This window comes from Aythya ferina (assembly GCF_964211825.1).
Source record: "Aythya ferina genome assembly, chromosome: 1".
Taxonomy (NCBI): domain Eukaryota; kingdom Metazoa; phylum Chordata; class Aves; order Anseriformes; family Anatidae; genus Aythya; species Aythya ferina.
In genome coordinates, this window is record NC_140296.1 from 119,366,058 (window position 1) to 119,385,685 (window position 19,628).

Genomic DNA, 19,628 nt, shown 5'->3' on the forward strand with positions numbered 1-19,628 from the left:
TTATGTAGGAGATATAGTCCCCTTTCTTGTAATGGCCTGAACTTGCGTACAGTTGTTTCAGTGCCTGCCCTGCACCCCAGCAACCTCCCTTTCCACTCCACTGTAGCTTTCTGGGGAGCTTCTTGTATCCTACTCTGTCACAGGGTGAGGAAAGAGCCACCTCCAGCAAAGGTTGGCCTCTTCCCTGCTGTTGGTTTGTTGTAGGGCAAGTAGGGAGTGTCCAAGCCCAGAAGCTACCCAACATGTGTGGGCACTTATGCATGACAATGCTAAGGTGTGTAACAGCAGGTGTTGGCGTTAATACATTGTCCACAGGTGATCTCTGCTCAAATGGCACAAAGCCTAGAAAAGGTGAGTCTGTGGTGTGGGGCTGGCCCTTGGTCTGGGAGCATATACTACCACCCCTTGAAACTACAAATAAAGGTGAGTTGAGTTTTCCATCTGCTAGTAATGGAGTGAGGATTGGGGAGAAAATGGCAAGGCTCTGCAGTCCTTGTCTAGTGGGCTCAGTTCTTGGAAATCAGATGAGCTGGTGAGTGCATCTTGGAGGCAGAGGTATTTGCAAACTTTTTGGTTATTTGCTTAAAGCAAAAAGATGGTGTTTCCATAGCTGGAAAAAACTGCCCCTAACAAAAGGGGGAAACAAAAGTATCTTGTCTGCCCACATAGAAGCTGTCACAGATTCTACCACTTATCTTCTGCAGTGGTTTTAACCAGCTGAGATAATCGTGGGGCAGACATGCAAGCCTCCCCATTCTCTTTTGTTAACAGACAAGAGCTGTGCTATCTCTCTGTGACTGTTAAGTATTAAGAGTGTTATTTTATATGTGGGAGTAATGTACAAAGAAGCAAAGTGGCCACCGCAGTAGCAGGCTGGAACACAGGGTCTTTCACTCTCAGCCCTGAGCACCTTCTTCCAGACCATGTTGCCAGCTCAGAGACTTGGGGGCTTGTTATTTATATGCATAATAAAACACCACCTGAATGCAGCTGGAATCCTACCTTTGAGCACCATTAACACTCCAGTGACTTCATTTACAGTTATTTCACTTTGCCTCTTTTGGAATGAGAGCTTCAGGTGTGCTCTCCTTTAAAAAAAAAAAAAAAAAATACTGTGAAATATGCATATTTTACAGGAGGTTGTGCTTTTGTAGAGTCTACCCAGACTATATAATAGCCACTCTGTGCACAAATTGTACAGCCAGTTCCACTATCAGAACTATGACAGTTTGAAGCAGACTTTCTGAGACCTCAAATCTTAAGGTACTTTTAGGAACAAATACATCAAGCTCCTAAGTTCCTCATGAGTTAAGGGTGAGGCAAGCGTATTCTGCTGTGGCTTGCTAGAGCTTTTTAAATCTTTTTTTTTTTTTTTTTTTTTTTTTTTTTTTTAAAGTGCTATAGAATTCATAAACTTTCTTGAGGTATTCTGAACACTGCTGTCTCCCAGGATTTGGGGGTAGGATGAGATTAGTCTCCCAAATATAAGTTATTTGAATGAAGTAATTTATATAAAGCGCAGTGGGATATTTCATGGGAAGAGGAAATCAGGGCCTTTTTTATTTCCTGACCAGACACTGCCACCTGGGGAACCTTGGTCCGTTTCAGCCAAGCACCCTGCATTTTTGGGTGCTGCAGACTAAGAGGTTTTTCCATTTGAGCATTGCTGCCAGCCGCAGCAAGCTCGATCTCTCTGTAGCTCCAGAGCTGGAGCCAGACTGCACGCTAGCACAGAATGGCTGCAGGCCTTTTTGGTGTTTTTACTCTGTGGAGTTTTTATGAGACCATATCTGTCAAACGTATGTGTGAAGATAAATCAAACAAGCACAGCCACGGCTATTAAATAAATGTGAAATCTGAGTGGCTTCCACCAGCCCCTCAGTCCCTCCCCCCCAGCTGCCATGTGTGCTGAGTGTTTTACAGAAACAGGAGGGTGAGGGATGGCTGGTTATGGGAAAGGGAAAGCAGAAGGGAGGCAGCTCCTGGGGAAGGGGCTGATTTCTTTGCAGGAGAAGCAGAGCTACAAGAAGGGTTTGGGGCTCATGCTGCCAAAAGATTTGGGTCTGGAAAGAGTTTGTTTGGGATTTTTTATGACTTTTGAAGAGGTAGGGGCTCAAAGCATTCCATTAGGAATGCGGTCTGACTGCTCTCACGACATCCAAAGTGCAGTGAGGATGGGAGGAAGTTTCTCCAAGAAGTGTGATCAGTTGGCAGTCCCAGACCATGTGTGAGCACCATGAGGTGGCTGTGCAGTGAATACCAAAGCCTGAGGAGGACACACAACTTCTACACGCCTCACAAACTGTCCTCTCCTGTGGAATAAAATTATCTCAACCTGATCTCCACTCAATTTTTCTCCTGTCCTTCCCCCAGGAGAAGGGTGGTCCTACCAAGGTCAGGGTTGAGGCTGCTGACAGGTCAGGGAGGGCAAGGTCAGGCTTGAAGCTGACTGCCTGTACCAAAGCTGTCCCACATAGGGAGAGGGCCTTGCTGTTTCCAAAGCCATCAATCTCCTCCCCACTTTCACCAGCTATTCACCTCTCCCAGTTTTAAGTGGAAGAAAATACAGCCAAGCTCTTCAAGCCCTTGTGTCGCGCCTCTGGGAGCTGCATTCTTGCCCTCGAGTGGTCAGTCAGCGAAACAGAATAGCCAATATATCACTTGCGGCACCTTTATTGGAGGCTTGAATCTGGATCAACGTATCTGAAGGCTACTGTAACCGGGAAATGATTCTTCTGATTCCTGACAATGGGTCCTCTTCTGTCACGAAGGAAGCATTTGTCATTTCCCCCTGGCTGCTCTAGGGTTTGGCTGAGCGTGCTTATTTACCCCAGCACTTTGTATGCAGGGGGAGAGCGTCCTTGGGGAGGAGATGTGGGCCAACACAAGCCAAGGCTAACAAATCTTGCAGTAATGCAGCATGCCATGCTTGTGCCCAAGGTGAAACAGGAGGGCAACACCGTGATGTGCTCCGGACATGGCCTGTAAGGCAGGAGCAGGGGACAGGGTATTTGACTTGGGTCCTACATACACGAAACCATTGCACCTCTGTCGAATTGCAGTGCTGCTTTCTGCTGGCCCCAATACAGTCTGCTGTGCATAGTGTGTCGTGAAGTCTCTGGGACATTGTGGTCTGCGTCTATCACCAGCGTTCAGTTGAAAGAAAATAAATATCAGAGATGCTTTTTGCCAGTAAAAACATAAAAGGAAAGAGAAGGCTAACATACTACCAAGTGCATTTCTGCTGAGTTGCTAATGCAAGGCCAAAAGATTGTTAGTAATAATTAGCAATGAGTGTGAGACTGCTGCTGAATATATGATTGATTAACACCTGGAAGGCCAGGAAAACACTTAGGACCAATCTTTCCTTGAAGGCAAGTCATTCAGATTGAACTGGATGGGCTTATAAGGCCAGGTTGCTCAGCTGATGTGTCTGTTCTTAGTTGACATAATGGCACATTCTAAGTTTTCTGTTGATTGTGGTTAATGTTAAATATTTAAGAGGCTAGTTTTTCATTCAGTATTGGGGATAGTTTTTTTTGTTTGTTTGTTTTTGGCTGTTTGTTTTGGAAATGCAATTCCATTTCCAAGTGCAGGTGTTTCATGGAACAGAAGTAACACAATGGTGAACCCAGCCCAGGATAACTTTTAATTCTCTGGCCCTCCATTTATTCTTCCTCTTTCTGCTTGTGGTCACCAGTAATCTTCTGTTTACATTACTGCCCTGTAACCAGCAGCAGAACCTTGTTAAGATCACTCTAGGGATGTCAATTGGCTTCGACATGTAATGTTTTGAGGGGGAAAAAAAACAAACAAAAGCCTCCCACTGAGATCTGCAGCACGCGCTAAGGTGCTCACAACATTGGCGCTTGCCTTGGGTGCCAGACTCGCAGCCTTTCCCTCTGCTTTGTCCAGAGGAGAAGGCGCTGGTTGCTGAAGAAGTGTGAAACCAACCCATGGTTTTCTCACCTCCCATGGGCATCAACCTCTGCTGCTGTCACTGCTGGCAGTTGTGACTGCAGGGAGCCTCCTTTTGCAGCAGCAAGAGCTGTTTCCCCACCAAAAGCATCGGGAGCAGCAAGCCCTGTTTCCCAGGGTTTTCAGTGCTCTCGGGTCTGGCCTGGCCTCCTTCACCTCCCTGTGGCAGGGGAAGTCTGGGCTGGCCCTTGCAGCTCCTCAGACGTGCAAAAAGATCTGAGCACTGCAGATCAGTGACTGCAAGTAGAGAAAGCGCAGAGGGGTAAGGGTGATTTAGGGGAGCAGGCTGAGGAAAGGCAAGGAGAAACGCCTTGGCTACCTGCCCTGCTGAATGCTCTTAGCAAGGCCCTCTGTTTCAGGAGGACCTTTCCCAGCCCTCTCCCTCAGCCAGCTCCCCCAGAGGAGGCTCTGACGGCCGCCAGATCTCTGTTCCCCCTCCAGATCCCCGAGGCAGGACACTTATGTCATTCCTGTCAGCTCTCCAGCCTGTTCTTCAAGCTCTCCCCTCACAGAGGCTTCGCAGCTGGATACTTCATGCGTTTCTTCCATCTATTTGCCCTAACAGTTTCATAACATCAGGCCTCAATCTTTCTAACTGCAGATTAAGCCTCTTACTGTATCCTAACCTCTCCCTTATAAGCAGGTAAGACTGACCAGTGCCTTTCTCCTGTTGCAGCAATCTTTTGTGAACTTGCAGACTTCTTGTGCTTCTCCTTGGTCTTCTTTGCTTAAAGCTAAACTTCAACAATTCTTTCAGATTTTTCCCCAAGATCATGTTCTCTAGACATCTGATTCTTTTTTTTTTTTTTTTTTTTTTCTTTCCTCTGAACTGTATCTAATTAGCCCACATCTTTTTTTTTTTTTGGCTCTTCCAAGAGCATGGCACTGATGACAAACAGTTTGGTTTTCAATCTGCTCTAAACCTCAGCTCCAGTGGTTCCACATCCATATTTGTGCAGCCAGTTATTCCTCAGTGTGGAGCCTTGCATGGATTCCTACTGTGCCCGTTCTTTTTTTCCCCTGTTTCTCTAATTCATCAAGCTGTTTTTTAAAAACTCTGTTCCTGCCTTCAGTGTACTTGCAGAGCTTTCCAGCTTTGGACATCCTGCAAATTTAATTATCTTCCTTCTCGTTCAAAGTCCAAGTCACTGACTGACTGGAGTCAGACCCAGGGAGAAACCTGTGGATCTCTCTTCGATGTGTTCCTGTATTTGGTCCTGTTCACGACCTTCTGGGTACCAGTGCTGCGTCTGCTCTGCAGTAGACAGACCACGCATTCCTTGCTGGTTTAAGAGGATTTCATGCAAGCCAGTGTCAAAGAACTTAGCTCAAGTAAAGATACTGACGTCTGCTGCTTCTCACCAGCCTAGGAGATCCGTCTCCTTGTTTTAAAAGCAAATTAGATGGGTTTGTCAAGACTAGACTGTGAAGCTAATATCGGTTGTTACCCATTCCATTTCCATTCTCTGCAGTGGTGTAGACCTTGCTGCCTTCCTGTCCCAGGAACTCACTGGGTGCAAAAATCTCCCGTTACTATCAAAGCCTGGGCTGTGGTTGCAATCTGCTGTTTCTTCCTGGCTTGTTGGCTTGCAGGAGACCTGTTGTTGTGATGAGGCCTACATCTGGTGACCTGTAGGCCATCCTATGCTGTTGATATTTACGTTTTCTCCTTGCACTATATTAATTATAGCATTTCACCTGGCAGATCTGGGTGAGGGTCACCACGGAGCTATCCACCTCAGCACTGTGCCACCTCATTTTTTATTTATTTATTTATTTATTTATTTATTGGTCTTGTTAGAAATGCATGAATGAGATGGTCACATCCTCAGTGATGCCCAGCAGCTATCCATTGCAGCTACTCTGGAAGAGATGGAATCGATAGCGAGCACCACTGGCAAAACAGTTCCTCCCTTGCAATTACTTTTCTTAGCCTTTGAAGTGAAGGCTGGATCTGCATTGCTCTACTGGCAATGAAGTCCTAACTCAGGCCATCTTTGCATAATGTTTGCTCAGGTGTGATGTTGGAAGTGAAATCATCGCTGCCCCTTTCCCAGAAAAAATAGTCATTATTTGCCACCTTTAATTAAGTTTTCTCCTCCATTCACGCCCCCTCCCCCAGCCAGATCTGAAGTTAGTTTTATAGTTTCCTCTCAGCCTTCTCCTTTGATCCTAAAGTAGCTGTCACCTCGGTACCTACAGCCATTCCTTTCTCACCTTGGCCAGCATAAAATGTGTTTGTGTGTTAATGGCTTTCTCCTCGGGGGCTGCTGACTCTCTTTACTAGTCAGCTGGATGCTAGATGAAATCATTCTCCCTGCTGTTGCAAGTATGTCACATATATATTTTCCCGCCTGTGCTTTATGTTCCGTCCCAAATTCGCTCATAGGAAATGACTCTGTTTGAGTTCATTTTGTTTTGGAAAGTGAATCTGTTGCCAGGGGAATGCAAGAGGTTTCCAGGCGTGGGGTCCAGGTTTGGTGCAGGAAGGTGCTGCGCAGACCTTGCCACACACAGCCTGCTGCAGCTCCTCACTCCTGCTCTGCGAGGAATTATTCTCTCCTCAGCACTGACCATGCTCAAACAAAAGTGTCCTAAGTTGTGTCAGATCTCTGCCTTGGTCAGCTGTGCGTGTGACCTGCTCTCTACACCTCATCTGATTTGTGTCAGCTAACTTGCCCTGAATGAGAACTGAGCCTTGAGCTTCTTAGCTGTGGTTTTGGGATGAAAACACAGGATCCATCTCACGGGCATGGTGTACTGAGAGGGCTAATGGGGGACAGGGATGATGTGAGGAGAGTCTGGAAGAGCAAATCTAGAAGGGAGGAGTGACAGTGGGAGTGAAATGCCAGCAAAGAGACGTGTGCAGCTACATGTAGATGCAGGGACCTCAATGTGCTCCCACGCTGCTCCTCAGAGGTGAAACCTTAAGCCCCCATAATCAGTGACAGATGCTGGCTGCTGAACCAGAACCAGGAGAGGGAAGTGAAGACAAGGGTTGTGCAGAGATGTGTTAGAGTGGCGTGTGAGGAATGGTTGCAGATTAGTCTCCAAAATGAACAAATGTTGTTCGCTAGCATTTGCTTAAGATTAAATTTTCTTTTAAACGACCCCCCCCCCATTTGTAGAAAAGGTCTGTGATTTTTGCTCTCTTTTTTTTTTCTTTCTTTTTTTTTCTTGGCTTATTGCTCTGTGAGTAAGCTTATTAAATCTTACTTCTGCAGATCATTTTCAAATTTATGCTTACATTATGACCAAAAAAATAAAAATGAAGGAAAAAGATACCTCCATCCAAAAAAATGGCTGGCAGAGGATGAAAAGAAGTCTGCTTTGGAAATGAACACTGTCTCTCCCTCTCTAATTCATATGCACACATAGCCTTGGTGGGCAGACCACTGCTGATCAAGGTTACTAACAAAAGTTAAGGCCAAATCTGGAACAAGGGAGAACTCTGAGTAGAAACAGCTCAGCAGATGCACATTTATTTATTACATTCACTGCAGCAGCAAAGAAAAAACAAAACAAAACAAAAATATTTCTTGGTGCCTGCATCTGATTTGCCTGCGATGACCTCTCTTTCCTTCGAGCCAAGTCCTTTCTTTCTGCAGATCTCCATGTATGGTTGGCATTCCACAATTAGGGAGGCGTCAATAAATCAGTGACAGGCAAGCAGGGACTTCAGCCTTCCCTAGAGCTTGCACTGCCAAAAGTTCATCTCCGAGTGCTCCCCCTTCGTTGTGAGCAGCAGTCAGCATGCCTGGGGTTTGCGAGCAGGAGCAGCATGGGCCCGAAGCCGGCCAAGCTCCGAAGCTGGAATCGGAGGGGGTGGGGACAGGGATCACATTGGGTTGAACTGAACGCTGTTAGATATTGGGCTGCGCCGTGAGCCAAGAACTTGGGTGGTAGCTATTGTTGTGAATCACGATCGAGAAATGTTGTTATTACATAGTGCTGTACAATGGACTGGGGCCTGATGCAAGTGGCGGGGATCCAGCTTTGCAGAACAGAAAGACCTAAGAAAGGTTCGTGGGGCAGGAAAGGCGGATGGGGCAAAGGGGTAGAAACGCCTGTGTGTGGTGGAGAAGGTGCTCTATGAAGTGCCAGTGGTGTGGTGCAGTTGCCCAGGTGCCATCTGAGGTACCCACGGTGTGCCTGTCACCGAATGGTTTGGGTGGGACAGGGCCTCAGCTGGGTCCTGGCCTCAGTAGGGCCCTAGCCTTGGCCCCCACTAAGTGCAAGGCTTCTCCCAAAGCTAGATCAAGTTGTCCAGGCCCCCATCCAGCTGCATTTTGAAAATCTCCAAGGATGAAGATTTCAGTCTCTTGAAATAAGGCAGATTCCCCCTTAGCTTTCTCTGCTCCAGGCTGGACAGGTCCATTTCTCTCAGCTTCTGCTGACAAGGCCCGCTGTAGCCCCCAGACCTCTTAGTGGGAAGTAATTTTTTTCTACCTTGTCTATTTAAGGTCTTTAAAGTAAGGTCTTTGGGATGGGTCTTGTTATTCGGTACGCATGTGGCTTTTTGAGACCTCCTGGATCTCTCTGCAGGGGTCTTGCAAGTTCACTGCACGTAAATAAATAACAGAGCACAAATCAGCTTTGGAAACCCTCTGAGACCCGGGTGTGCAAAGGGGCCTGGGGAGGTGATGAGTTAGAGTGGGGAGGCGAGGGCGATGGATGATCCCTTTATGGGACAGCTTTCTCCTGGGGGTTGCCCCGTTCCCTTGCCTATTGGAAATCAGAGAGGGGCTGCAAGAAAATCTGCAGGATCACGTGGAAAGCAGGACAGGGAAGGAGTACGCTACTGGGCACTTGGTAATGGTCTCATAGATGTCTGCACCTAAAATGTACAGGTGAAGGAGAGCCTACAGTATCCGTAATAGGCTCCAAAGCCTCCCCATTAGTGCTCAGCTGGCCTAAATCTTTGCTGCAAACCCAGTTCTCCTCGTGCTGCTCCCTTGGACTCTAGTCTTTAGCACAAGCCTTTATGTATTGAAATCCTGTTATGTTCCCACTTAGTTTTCTCTTCACTAGACTAAACAAACTCAATTCTTTCAATCTCCCCTCATAGATTGTTTTCTAAAGCTTTTATCGTGCTTGCTGTTGCACCTCGGAGCGCTTCCCAGTTTGTTTACCCCACTGGAGATTGCTGCCACGGCGTCCCCGCTGCCAACTGCAGCACGGTTGTTTTCTCCCATGCCTGGCTTATGAATCTCGTATTCATGCGTCCCATCGAGAGACTTGTCTGTTTTGAAACAGCATGACAGCATTGACTAGATTTTTGTCTGTGGTGCCGGGAGCCTGTCCTGCAGCCGTGCTCTTTGTGCAATTAGTCCCTGCTTTGCGCCGCAGTCCCAGCACCTCGCTGAGGCATTCTGTGCTTGCTCTGGTGTGATTTCCATCCCGCTGATTTGAGACCAGCTCTCCAATTTATGCGGATTGTTTTGAAATCTGTTGCTGCCTTCCCCTCTGCACACCCCACGGCTTCAACTCCTCCCAGCTCAGCGGTGCTCGTGAATGCTGCCCTGCTTTCTCTACAGCATCCCTGCAGTTGCTGTCCCCATGATCCCTTCTCCTGCAGCCAGCCAAGCTGTTGAACCGCGTGGGGCCTGGGGCAGAGCCCTGCTTGCAGCAAAGGCAGTGGCTAAACTCTGAGGGCAGCCTTACGGGGAGCTGCACACCTTCCTCCAGGGTAGTTTCACCTGGTGGTTTCTGAGCTGGTTCTGCACGCTGGTGGGCACCGTACCTTGCTGGTGCTTGGTCTGCTGGGAGAAGCATTGCAAAGGACCAGCCCCCAAAGCTACCTTGCAGTTCACAGCTGTGAGGATCTGAACTGTGGGGAAAAGAAAAAAACAGAGGCAACTTGGAGGCAGGTGGGCATACTGGAAGGTTCAGGCACTGTGAATACCTGAAGCACTTGGACTAGATGATCTTCAGAGGTCCCTTCCAACCCCATCCGTTTTGTGATTCTGTGAATCCCCCGGGCCCCTGCTGGTCCCACAGTGGGACCCACCTGTTTCAAGTTCAATTGCAACAGCATCCTCTACACCTGTTAATGCTTTTGATTTAGGTATGACATTCCTTTGCATAACTGCTCATATGATGCTCAGGGGATTCATATGTCTGAGGGCAGTGTTTATAGCTTGCCTGTTGTCTTTGCAGGACCGCCATTTCAAAGTAAGTGCGGTTCTCAGAAACACATTGGTTGTGTTTCCACAATTGCCATTCCCTGGCAATTCAAAGGGAATAAAGAGAGGTCGATTCTGTGTCTTGTAGACTCTGTTTGGAACAAGTACCCACATCCTGACGGGGACACCAAGTCTTGCAGATTTTCATTTATTGCTGTTAAAGGCAGACTCATGACCAGCCTCCTAAAGGGATCGCTGTTCAAAGAGCTGCTCTTCTGTCCCACTTTGCTAACTTTTTCCATTCGCTCTCCTCAGGTGCGAGGCCCTAATTTAGCAAGGCGTTTAAACACCTCTTTAAGCCTAGGATGGAGCAGAGCCCTTGAGCATGCCCTCAACCCCAGGCGTGAGTCACCCTGCAGTACAGTGAGCAATGAAGCAGGTGCGTGGCCGGAGCAGAGCCTAATGACTCCTTAGGTCCTTTGTGAGAGCAGCATAAATCCTCCTGGTGACAGGGCTGGGAGTGGGGATGGATGTGTGCCGTTATCATCACCCCCTCCCCAAAGCTGGCCTTGCTCCTGAAGGCCGCCTGCTGCATTCCTCTCTCCACTCCCCAGCTGCTGGGTAGCCTTCACCTCTCTGAGAGGAGCAGTGACCTGCTACACACCCACATTTACAGAAATTTTGGCGAGATCATCCTCTGTTTCACAGGAACGTGGGCTGAGGGCAAGGAAGGGAGGCTGGGATCCCCCTAGGGCTGGCTCCTGGTGACCCAAGCAGGGTGATGACGGCGGGGCCGCCCCAGTTGACGCCTGCTGGGGACGTGAGGGGCAGCGAGGGTGGGAAAGGTTTTCTTTGGTTTTGTTTCTCGGAGCACACGGGGGCCGGGAAGCCCTCCTGCAGCCGCCTCATCGCTTGGAAAGCGGAGCACCATCTCTGTTTAATTTTAATGCAGCCCATTAACTAAGCTGCCTCGCTGCACTTTGTCCATCTGGGTCGCCCTGTGCACGCCAGCGTTTCCCTTTCACATTATTCCCCCTTGTGAGACTCACCCCCCTCTCTTTCCAGCCCATCCCCATTGTGCTGCTCAGGGCCGCAGCACAACCTGCTGCTGCTCCTGTACCAAAAGGTGCCGGCGTGTCCAAAGATAAGCTGTGTGTGTATTGCAAGAAACTTTTTAAAAATGCCCTTATTTCACAAGAAAGGGAGTAAATGCAAAGCAGGGCTAGCACTGTGCACAATTGTTAACCAGTAAAAAAAATAAAAGTGGAGAAGGGAGGAGGAGGATGGGGAGCAAGGGAGGCAGCTAGGAAAGTGGGGTCCCTCCGCTGCAGCCATCAATTACGGGGCTCAGAGCTTGGTAGCTGCTGTTGTCAGCAGCGTGGAGGGTTGTTTTCTCCCTCTCTCTTTATTTTTTTGTGAGGTCTGGGCAAGGAGGGTGAGCAGCCGGGGGCGGGGAAGGAGGGTGAATGCGGGATTTTGCCCAACCCAGTGATTCTCAATGGAGGCTCCGGGCGATGCTCAAAGAAAGGCACCCGCGGGGCTGCGGCGTCCATTGCCGGTGGGATGCTGCGGAAATTTTGGCGCCCTCGGAGGCCCCCGAGCTCAGTCCCTGCGCTTGTGCTCCGCTGTAAAACCCAGGCGGGTAAATAAATAGGCTGTGCAGCACAGAGCTTTGGCTGGGGCGATGCTGGCCTGTGCCAGCTGGGGCTGTGCGTGCGTGTAAAGCTACACATACACATGCTCATCGAGATATATAATATGCACACACACACACGTATATAACACATTCCTGTGCAGAGCGTGGGCTTTACGGCCATCGGTGGAGACTGCTGGGGCTCTCCCCCTCGCAGTTTGTGCAGTCCCCAGCTAGGTGATATCATCTCTTCCAGGAAAACATCTGGTCTTGATTTACCGGCTGCCCTTCTGGGTAATGTGCTCCTCGGATTAATTACTTTCACAGTTAAAAACGTGCACCTTGACTTCACAGTCTGAAGTTGTCCGGTCTCGGCTCCCCGCAGCTGGTCCTCATCATGCCCCTTTTCTGCCAGATTAAAGGGCTCTTTGATATCGGGAATCCCTCTCCCCCTTGAAGTGCTGGTAGATCAAATCACTCCTTGGACGCACCGAGGAGCCTGTGCTTTTTAAATTACACACAATAGGGCAGGTTGGCTGGGCGTCACGTCCCACCTCCCCAGCAGAAACCTTTCCAAATTGAGCTGCGCAGCGTTAAATATCCTGTGGCATCTGCACCTGCTCCTACTCCTACTCTCTCACCTGTGGCTGAGGCAGGCACAGTGGCAGTCCCGCCCTGGTTGGGCTGCTCCCACAGTGTAAAAGGAGCAATTAAAAGGAAATTCACTGTCCTTTTTGCCAATGGGAAAGCCACGGCACGCCAAGCAAGGGAGGCTGGTGGCCAGCACATTTTTTGCTACTGCTCTTTGAGGAAAAGATTCATCTCTTGGGTCAAAGGGTGTTTAGCCACAACAATTTAAATTTGGAAAAAAAAAAAAAAAGTTTATTTTTAGGAACCTTTTTCTTCTTTTGATTGTTGGTTTACAACACACTTTCAGATTTTATCTTGTCATTGTAGTGTGACACGAATGGAGAACAGCTTTTCAAGGAAGCCAAGTGTGAAGGTGTCTCCCCACACAGCTTTGCAGATGCCTGTGTCCCATAGGGGACCCTGGGAAAGCTCAGCTTGGCTGAAACAGAAAGGAGGGCCATGTTGTATCCCCACACACTGCATTTTATAGCTTTTTTGTTGTTGTTCATAAGCTTTTCAGCACAGCATTGCCTTTACTTTTGTTAATCTTGAGAATCATGCAGGACAGCGTGTGGGTTTCCACCCAGATTTTAAACAGTTCTCTACTTTTAGCGTTCATGTATGTGGTCTTTGCTTCTGGCCCTGTCCTGTTTCAGTAAGTCTGATTCCTTTCTCCATGAATTTGGCGTAAATAGCAGTAACTCCACCTTGGTATAAGGTGCTGGCTGGGGAAGCTGTCCAGCTACAGCTGTACGGGGGACCTGAGCTCTTCTAGCTCGTCACTGAACCATCTCCCAGGTGGAGCCATTCCTCACGAGCTTCAGATTGGGAAGAGAGAAGACTGGCTTGGGCAGCCTCTCCCACTAAATGACATCTCTAAATCCAGGGATTTCTCTCTCGCAGTGTGTTTTATGCAGAACTACAAGTCTCAAGGTGAGGGCAAAGCAGACCTTTATTCCCCATCTTCTGAACTCAGGAGGTAAAGCCATGGGGTGTCCTGAGGGGAGCACCGACACAATATAGTCCAACCCCTGGTAAATGCAGGCTGCCAAACTTTTCTTCAAAGATGGATTAAAATTCATCTTTTGGAAATCTTGCCTTTCTCTACAGGCTCTGTGTGACCTCCAGTTGGGCCTCTACCTGCTGCAAATTAAAGCTAATTGAAAAAGTCTCTTCAAGCCGCCCAAGCGAGCTGACTGAGGCTCTCTGTCCCCACTGGTGTGCCGACTGGTGGGGTATTTCCACCAGGCCCGTATCTCCATCAGCAAAAACAGAGAGAGCACTTGGCTCCTCAGACATCAAACCTCCTGCCTCCTGTGTGGTGCTCAGTGCTAATGGGAATGGAAAGGAGAAGAAAGATCTCCTTTCTTGCCTCCAATCCTCCTACCCCACGTCCCAGTCCCAGGGGTCCCGTGCGATATGAGACATGTGTTTTCCTTTCATCCCTGCTCGAGAAACTCATGTTTCTACATTAGCATGCAAGATGGAAGAGAGCCAGCCGTTCAGCGGGGTTACTTTGGGAGGATTTTATCCCGGAGACCACTTTTACCTTTTCCTCGCTGTCTCCCCAGCATTACCTGCAGCAAGAAACTCCTGTCAGTGTGTTACCTGCTGGTTCCTGGAGGTGCTGAGCTGGGTCTCCTGACCCTGTTGGTGATACACTTGGAAAAGATGATGAACATTGCTCACCAGAGCCTTTTTTTGGCAGCTCAGGTACAAGGTGCCCTATGGGGCTGGTGATGAAGGGGTGGAGAGGGGAAGTGGCTCTTGCCTCACCTGGAGGAGAGGTGCTAATTAAGGTGGCCACGTCCATTTTCCTCCCCTGACACACTTTTTCAGGTTTCCCACAGCCCAGTTAGACCGTGTGTGACCAAACCAACCTCCAACCTACTCCTCTCTTCATCACCGGTCCCTTGCCCAGGTACCCGAGCATGCTTTTATTAAGAATAACAAAACCTACTTGTCCTACAGCGCAGTGCTGCTCTGTGGGGAAATGGTGAATATATTGTGCCTTTTTATTAGGCCTACAACTGCTTGCTGAGAGAGGAGCCCCAGAGGAACGCTTCCTAACCAGACATCGGCCAGACCTTCGCTGTGTGACCTTCTGGCTTGTAGACAGCAGTTTTGCTAGCACTTCCAAAACAAACCTATCCTTTGTCCAGATGCAGAAACTGCATGGAGGCTGCTGCGTTTAGAAGCCCTTCTTCACACAGCTTATTCCCCCGGCGGCCCAGGAGGGCTGTCGGCCTCTCTTGTGAACTATTTACCACCTCTGCCCTTTGTAATACCAAGACTTTTTGCTGCCTGGCTCTCTCCCCGGGACCAGTGGCCTGCAAGCAATAGCGCACACCCCATTCCAGCTCTGCATGACTCCCCCAGCTCTGCCTTCGTTATAAATAAGCCAGTTGGGCCTGGCCAGCCCTTCACGGACATCCACAAATTTTTCCATTCCCAGCGAAGCAGGGACGCTTTAGGTTTCCTCTTTCCCACTGCAATAGCCCAGAGCTTGCTGTCTCGATCTGATTTGGAATGGGGCAGGGGTTCACGGTTCCGTACCGCCGCCAAGCCGTGGGTGGGAGCAGAGAGGAGGGTTTCTTTCCTAGGGACTTGAAATCTCTTCTCGCTCAGTTTCTGAAAGATTTCATCTCTCCAGGAAGCAGCGCTCTCCCAGGATGAGCTGTTTGTGCGAGGCTCGGCCCTGTGGGCTCGTGCTGAAGACTTTAGACATAGCCAAACCAAAAGCCTGCTCTTTTTCTGGGCTTGCTCCAGCCAGGATCCATATTTCAGGGGAGCCTTCCCATCCAAGAAACTGAATCTGAGCTGCTCGTATCTCCAACTGGGAAGCGTTTCAGATGAAAGAATAGCTTTAGCCCAAGGAGGCATGTGGGACGCTGTCGCCCCGACTTAGCTTTCCCTCCAGGCAGAAGACAAAGCCGTGGGCTGGGGGGCAGCTCGTGGCCGGGGTGGGCGGGCGATGAAGGGACTGGACAAAGGGCACACAAACAGGCTGCAGCAGCGATGGGGGGGGGGGGGGAGAAAAATTGACGTGCCGTTTTGTTATCCCTCTCCGGTCCGCAGGGACTGGTCTGCACAGCTGGGTGTGGATCAGAAAAAAAAAAAAAAAAAAAAAAAAAAGGAAAGATAAAGATACAGAGATTGAGTTAGGAGCGAGCAGACCCCATTTCTAAGGGGCTTTTAGCAGCGGTGCCAAAGCTGGGGGCCGTGTGAAACACACCCCGCTTTAGATCATGAAAGCCAGCACCTGGGGCAGATTTTCTTCCAGGGCTGAAAGCGTGGGAATGCCTTCTCTCGAGGTGTATCTTATTTCCGTGCTCTGGCTAAAGAGGTCCCTCGCTCCCAGACCGTCACAGCCTTTTGTCTTGTTCCCAAACCTCCCAGCACAAATGTTTGCCTTGAGATCAGCTGCCACCTCCCTGCGCCGGTCTCTGCTGTACCCACCAGCCCAGTGTGTTGTATTTCAGACCGTACATCTCGGGATGAGCTGTGCTTCAGGCTGTACGTACCCAGAGGAGCTGTATTTTGGAGACTGAACATCCTCGCACCCAGCAGCAGCATCCCTCCCCCTTTCCGAAAAGCCGGCGTGGGTGGAGGTGGCGGGGGAAATAAGATGTCACTCTTGTCCCGGGCAGGGAGACAGGGACTTGTCACTGGAGGTGGGGGCAGAAGGGGCTGGGGGAGAGGAAGAAGGTGCTGACAGCCCCTCCCCGAGATGTCCCTGACCCCTGCCCGGGCTTTCCTCATTGCCCCAGTGCATGCTCTGGCCAGCGGCGCGGGGGGCCCTTAAAAAGCCTTGCTGAGAAAGGTATTTCTTGTGAAAAAAAAAAAAAGCAGGAGGTGGTGGTGGTGGGGGAGAAGAGAGAGGGCAGGCCCCTTCGCTCCCCACTGAGCCCATTTCTCCTGCTTTGCCGGAGCTGTCAGCCTTGAATCCCGGCGGCGTCCCGGAACGAATTGGCAGCAATGGGGGCTTTGGGAGCCGGGCGAGCGCGGGCGCGGGGGGCGTTGGGGATAAAGGCGCCTGTCACCTCCTTTGTGCCTGCCCGTAGGGGCGTGCGCCCCTCGCTGCGGCGGGCTTGGCCGGGGGGCGAGGGGATGGAGACGGGGGCAGGAGGGAGCTGCTCCCAAAGGGATGGGGGGCACAGGGCTGCTCCTGCTGCCCCCCACAAGGAGGGAGCAGGATGGGGTTGTGCTGCGATGCTGGGGAGATGGAGAGGCCAGCACCCCGTTTTCCATCCCGCTGACAAGCCCTTGTTGTGTCTGAGCGAAAATCTCCTTCCCCAGGTGAGAGCTGGGAGCTCTGTCGCTGCGCTCAGGTCTCTGAGTTCGTCTTCTGGAGGCAGAGGCTGGGGCTTCTCCTTTGTCACGGAGCCAGTTGCACAACCACGTCACAGAGTCGCAGACCAAATATTGTCCGGGCGACGTTTTTAATGGCTTGGGCTGACTCATGTAAAAACGCCTTGCCGCCTGTGACATTTGCAGAGACAATCTGCTGATAAAAGGATTCGTGCGCTTGCAAATGGAAAGAAAGACAGAAAAATAACAATTGCGCTTCCCAAGGGTCCTTCACAGTGGAATTTAATAACTGAAGCAACCAAACAGGGACAAGTGTAGGAAAAACAGGCTCCTGAGGCAGTTGGGCAAGAGTACAGTCAGCGAGCACACACAGCACAGCGGTGCTCGTAGCGTGCGACATTTCTACTTTGTACCCAGTCTGCACCCAGCTTTTGGGACAGAAAATAAGTGAAAGATGGGCCATGCATTCATAGGTCTGAGGGCCAAAAAAGATAATTAGACCATCTAGTCTGAACTTTTTGTTTCACGAAGACCCCAGGGTGACACCCAACTATCCTTATTTTGAGCTAAATGACTTGGATCGAGCCAGTAGTTTTCTTTATCGCAGTGTCTTGTCTCTGGAGCTTGAGTAGACCCTGTGTGAAAAAGTCTGGGCTCTTGGCTAAATGCATTTACAGTTCTGTGTTTGCCTCACCTGGCTGGTGCTTGTCCATGCTTCATCCATCCAGTGGCCACCAGCTCCAGTCCAAACTCCCAAGGAGCTCTGTAAAGAGATTGAGACAGCTCAGAAAGGATTGAGACCCTGCTGTGTGCTCCAAACAGTTGTTCAGAAATGGCTGCACTGGTCCTTGGCCACTTGTAATGGTTGCACCATGGGCTCTGTGGAGCACAGACCGCCTAAATGCTCTGTGTTTTCAGGGCACCTCACTCAGTACAACGTTAATGTGTAATATTAATTACCCCAGCCCACGTTCAATGCCAAGGCCCTCCTGTGAGGGTGCAAGTGGGGCTGGCACTGCTTTTGCAGTGATTTTTCAGGAGCTGCACAGATGGGCATGCTGCCCACAGCTGGGGCTCTGCTGTGCCCAGGAAGAAGTGGTTCCTGGCAGAGGCATCAGCACAAGCCTCCCATTTGCTCTCTCTCAACTGACAGCAAAAAAAAATAATTAATTTTCAGGTAATACGGTGCTGTTCTTTCCATGTGGAAAAATTGGGAAGGCATGCTAGACTGTCACTCTTGCATTGTTCTTCTTGCTAATTGCGTTGATTTCTGCCTCCCCACTCCCAGCTGCCGCTCCTCTCCAAGTTGCCCTTTCTGACTCCTCGATTAGCTTCTTTGTCCACCCGTTTACCACTAAGGACATGGCGACCCTGGGATGTAAATCTGCACTGACGTCCCTGCCGCTTGCCTGCTTTTCTAGGGGCTGACATCTGCGAGACTCCTGGCAGCACCGAGCAGTGCCCTCCTCCCCGGGGGCTGCTGGCCCCTTCCCAAAGCCCAGCGCCTTGGTCCAGGACAGAAAGCCAACAGCGAGCAGCCTGGGTGACTGCTGATGCTGGTCTCCAGCCACCAGGTGCCATGTGAGCCCTCGTGTAGTCTGTACCCTCTGGTTTCCGCTGGCTCGCTCACTCACCTTGCTTGCCATCACCTCCTCAAGCCATGGGCTGTCTTTATTCACTGCATTAATCTGGGCAGACACTGCTGGTGAGACTTTGTTAATTTGGGGCCCAGGCCAAATGTTCACAAGCTTTGCTTTGGAGCTAAACTGTGCTTTTAAGACAGCATCTTGGGAGTCACTTTGAGGGTGGAAACAAGGACAACTGGGAACAGGCTTGTTCTGAGCCATCATGACAGACCAGAGTTGTTTTTTGGACAGAGCAGAGACTTGAATAAGTCCCCAGCCCACATGCAATGCCCTTCGTGGAGCACGGGAGCCACTGCTGTTTGAAATGGGAGGTTTGTTCATCTTAGCAGGAAGATGGAGGAGTTTTGGGGACACCTCCAGAGCCAGGACAATGTGTGTTTGCTCCTAATGTCACCTCAGGATGAAACAGATTCTCCTTGCACAGCAAATCTCTGACAAGCCTCACAACAGGATGGGGGCCAGAGATGGTGGCAGGCCCTGATGGTGCATCCCAGACCGTACTAATAGGAAGGGTGGCCACAGCACCATCTTCCAGGGGCAGGGCCCTATAAACTCTTGAAGGAGATGCATGGTTCTTTCCCAAATGAGGTCCTAGGCAGTGACATAACAGCATTATTTGCCCAGATACGGGCTTTATTCTGTATTCAGTCTGACTCTTAAGGCCTGGTAGAGGCAAGCAAAGCACTTCTCCTGGAGCCCTGCAGCTGGCACCGCCGCTGCCAGGGGGAGGACAGGGCCCTTGCTGAAAGTCCTTGTGAGCCACTGAGGGAAATGATCTTGTTGATGTTTATGGATTGAACCCTTTATCTTCTGCTCAGCATTATCCAAATCAAGCAAGACGACTTTGTGGAGGTTGAAGTAAATATGCTGGGCAAGCTGAAAATCCCAGCCTTGATACGCTTGGATCACGGCCTTCCTTGCTTCATTGGAGGGTGTGCTCTGATGATGTTGCTGTCCTGTGCCCAGCTGCTTGAAAGATTTCTTTTAATTACTTTCTTTTAACGTAGCTTCCCTTAGCACGAAAGAAGCCATAAACATCGCAGCTGTGCAAAACGATGTGAAGACGTGATACAAACCTACGTGCTCAAGAGGCCTGTGAGCCTGACAGCACGCTGTAGGCAAATGGTTTTTAATAAAATCATATGCAAGCTGCGTTTCACCAGGGTTTTCATCTGTCTCTTCCCACTCAAGTGAAAGGAAACAGAGGGGCATACTCTTTAAAAAATGATTTTTAAGGTTTTAGAAAGAAGCAGAGAGAAAAGAGAGTGGGACTAACAGGTGGCCTGTGTTCTGCCTGGGGCTCTC

General features: G+C 49.9%; 1 long non-coding RNA gene across 3 annotated transcripts; it reads left to right on the forward strand.

Moving 5' to 3' along the window:
* The first annotated feature begins 371 nt into the window (after window positions 1–371).
* LOC311430241 lies at window positions 372–14,820 on the forward strand. Of its 3 annotated transcripts, XR_014688628.1 has the most exons (5): window positions 381–423; window positions 13,270–13,345; window positions 13,477–14,079; window positions 14,206–14,287; window positions 14,389–14,820. It is a non-coding gene; the product is annotated as an uncharacterized lncRNA (long non-coding RNA). The 3 variants fall into 3 exon arrangements; XR_014688627.1 differs by lacking the exon at window positions 13,270–13,345 and having other exon boundaries at window positions 372–423; window positions 13,938–14,079; XR_014688629.1 differs by lacking the exon at window positions 13,270–13,345 and having other exon boundaries at window positions 383–423.
* Window positions 14,821–19,628: the final 4,808 nt, after the last annotated feature.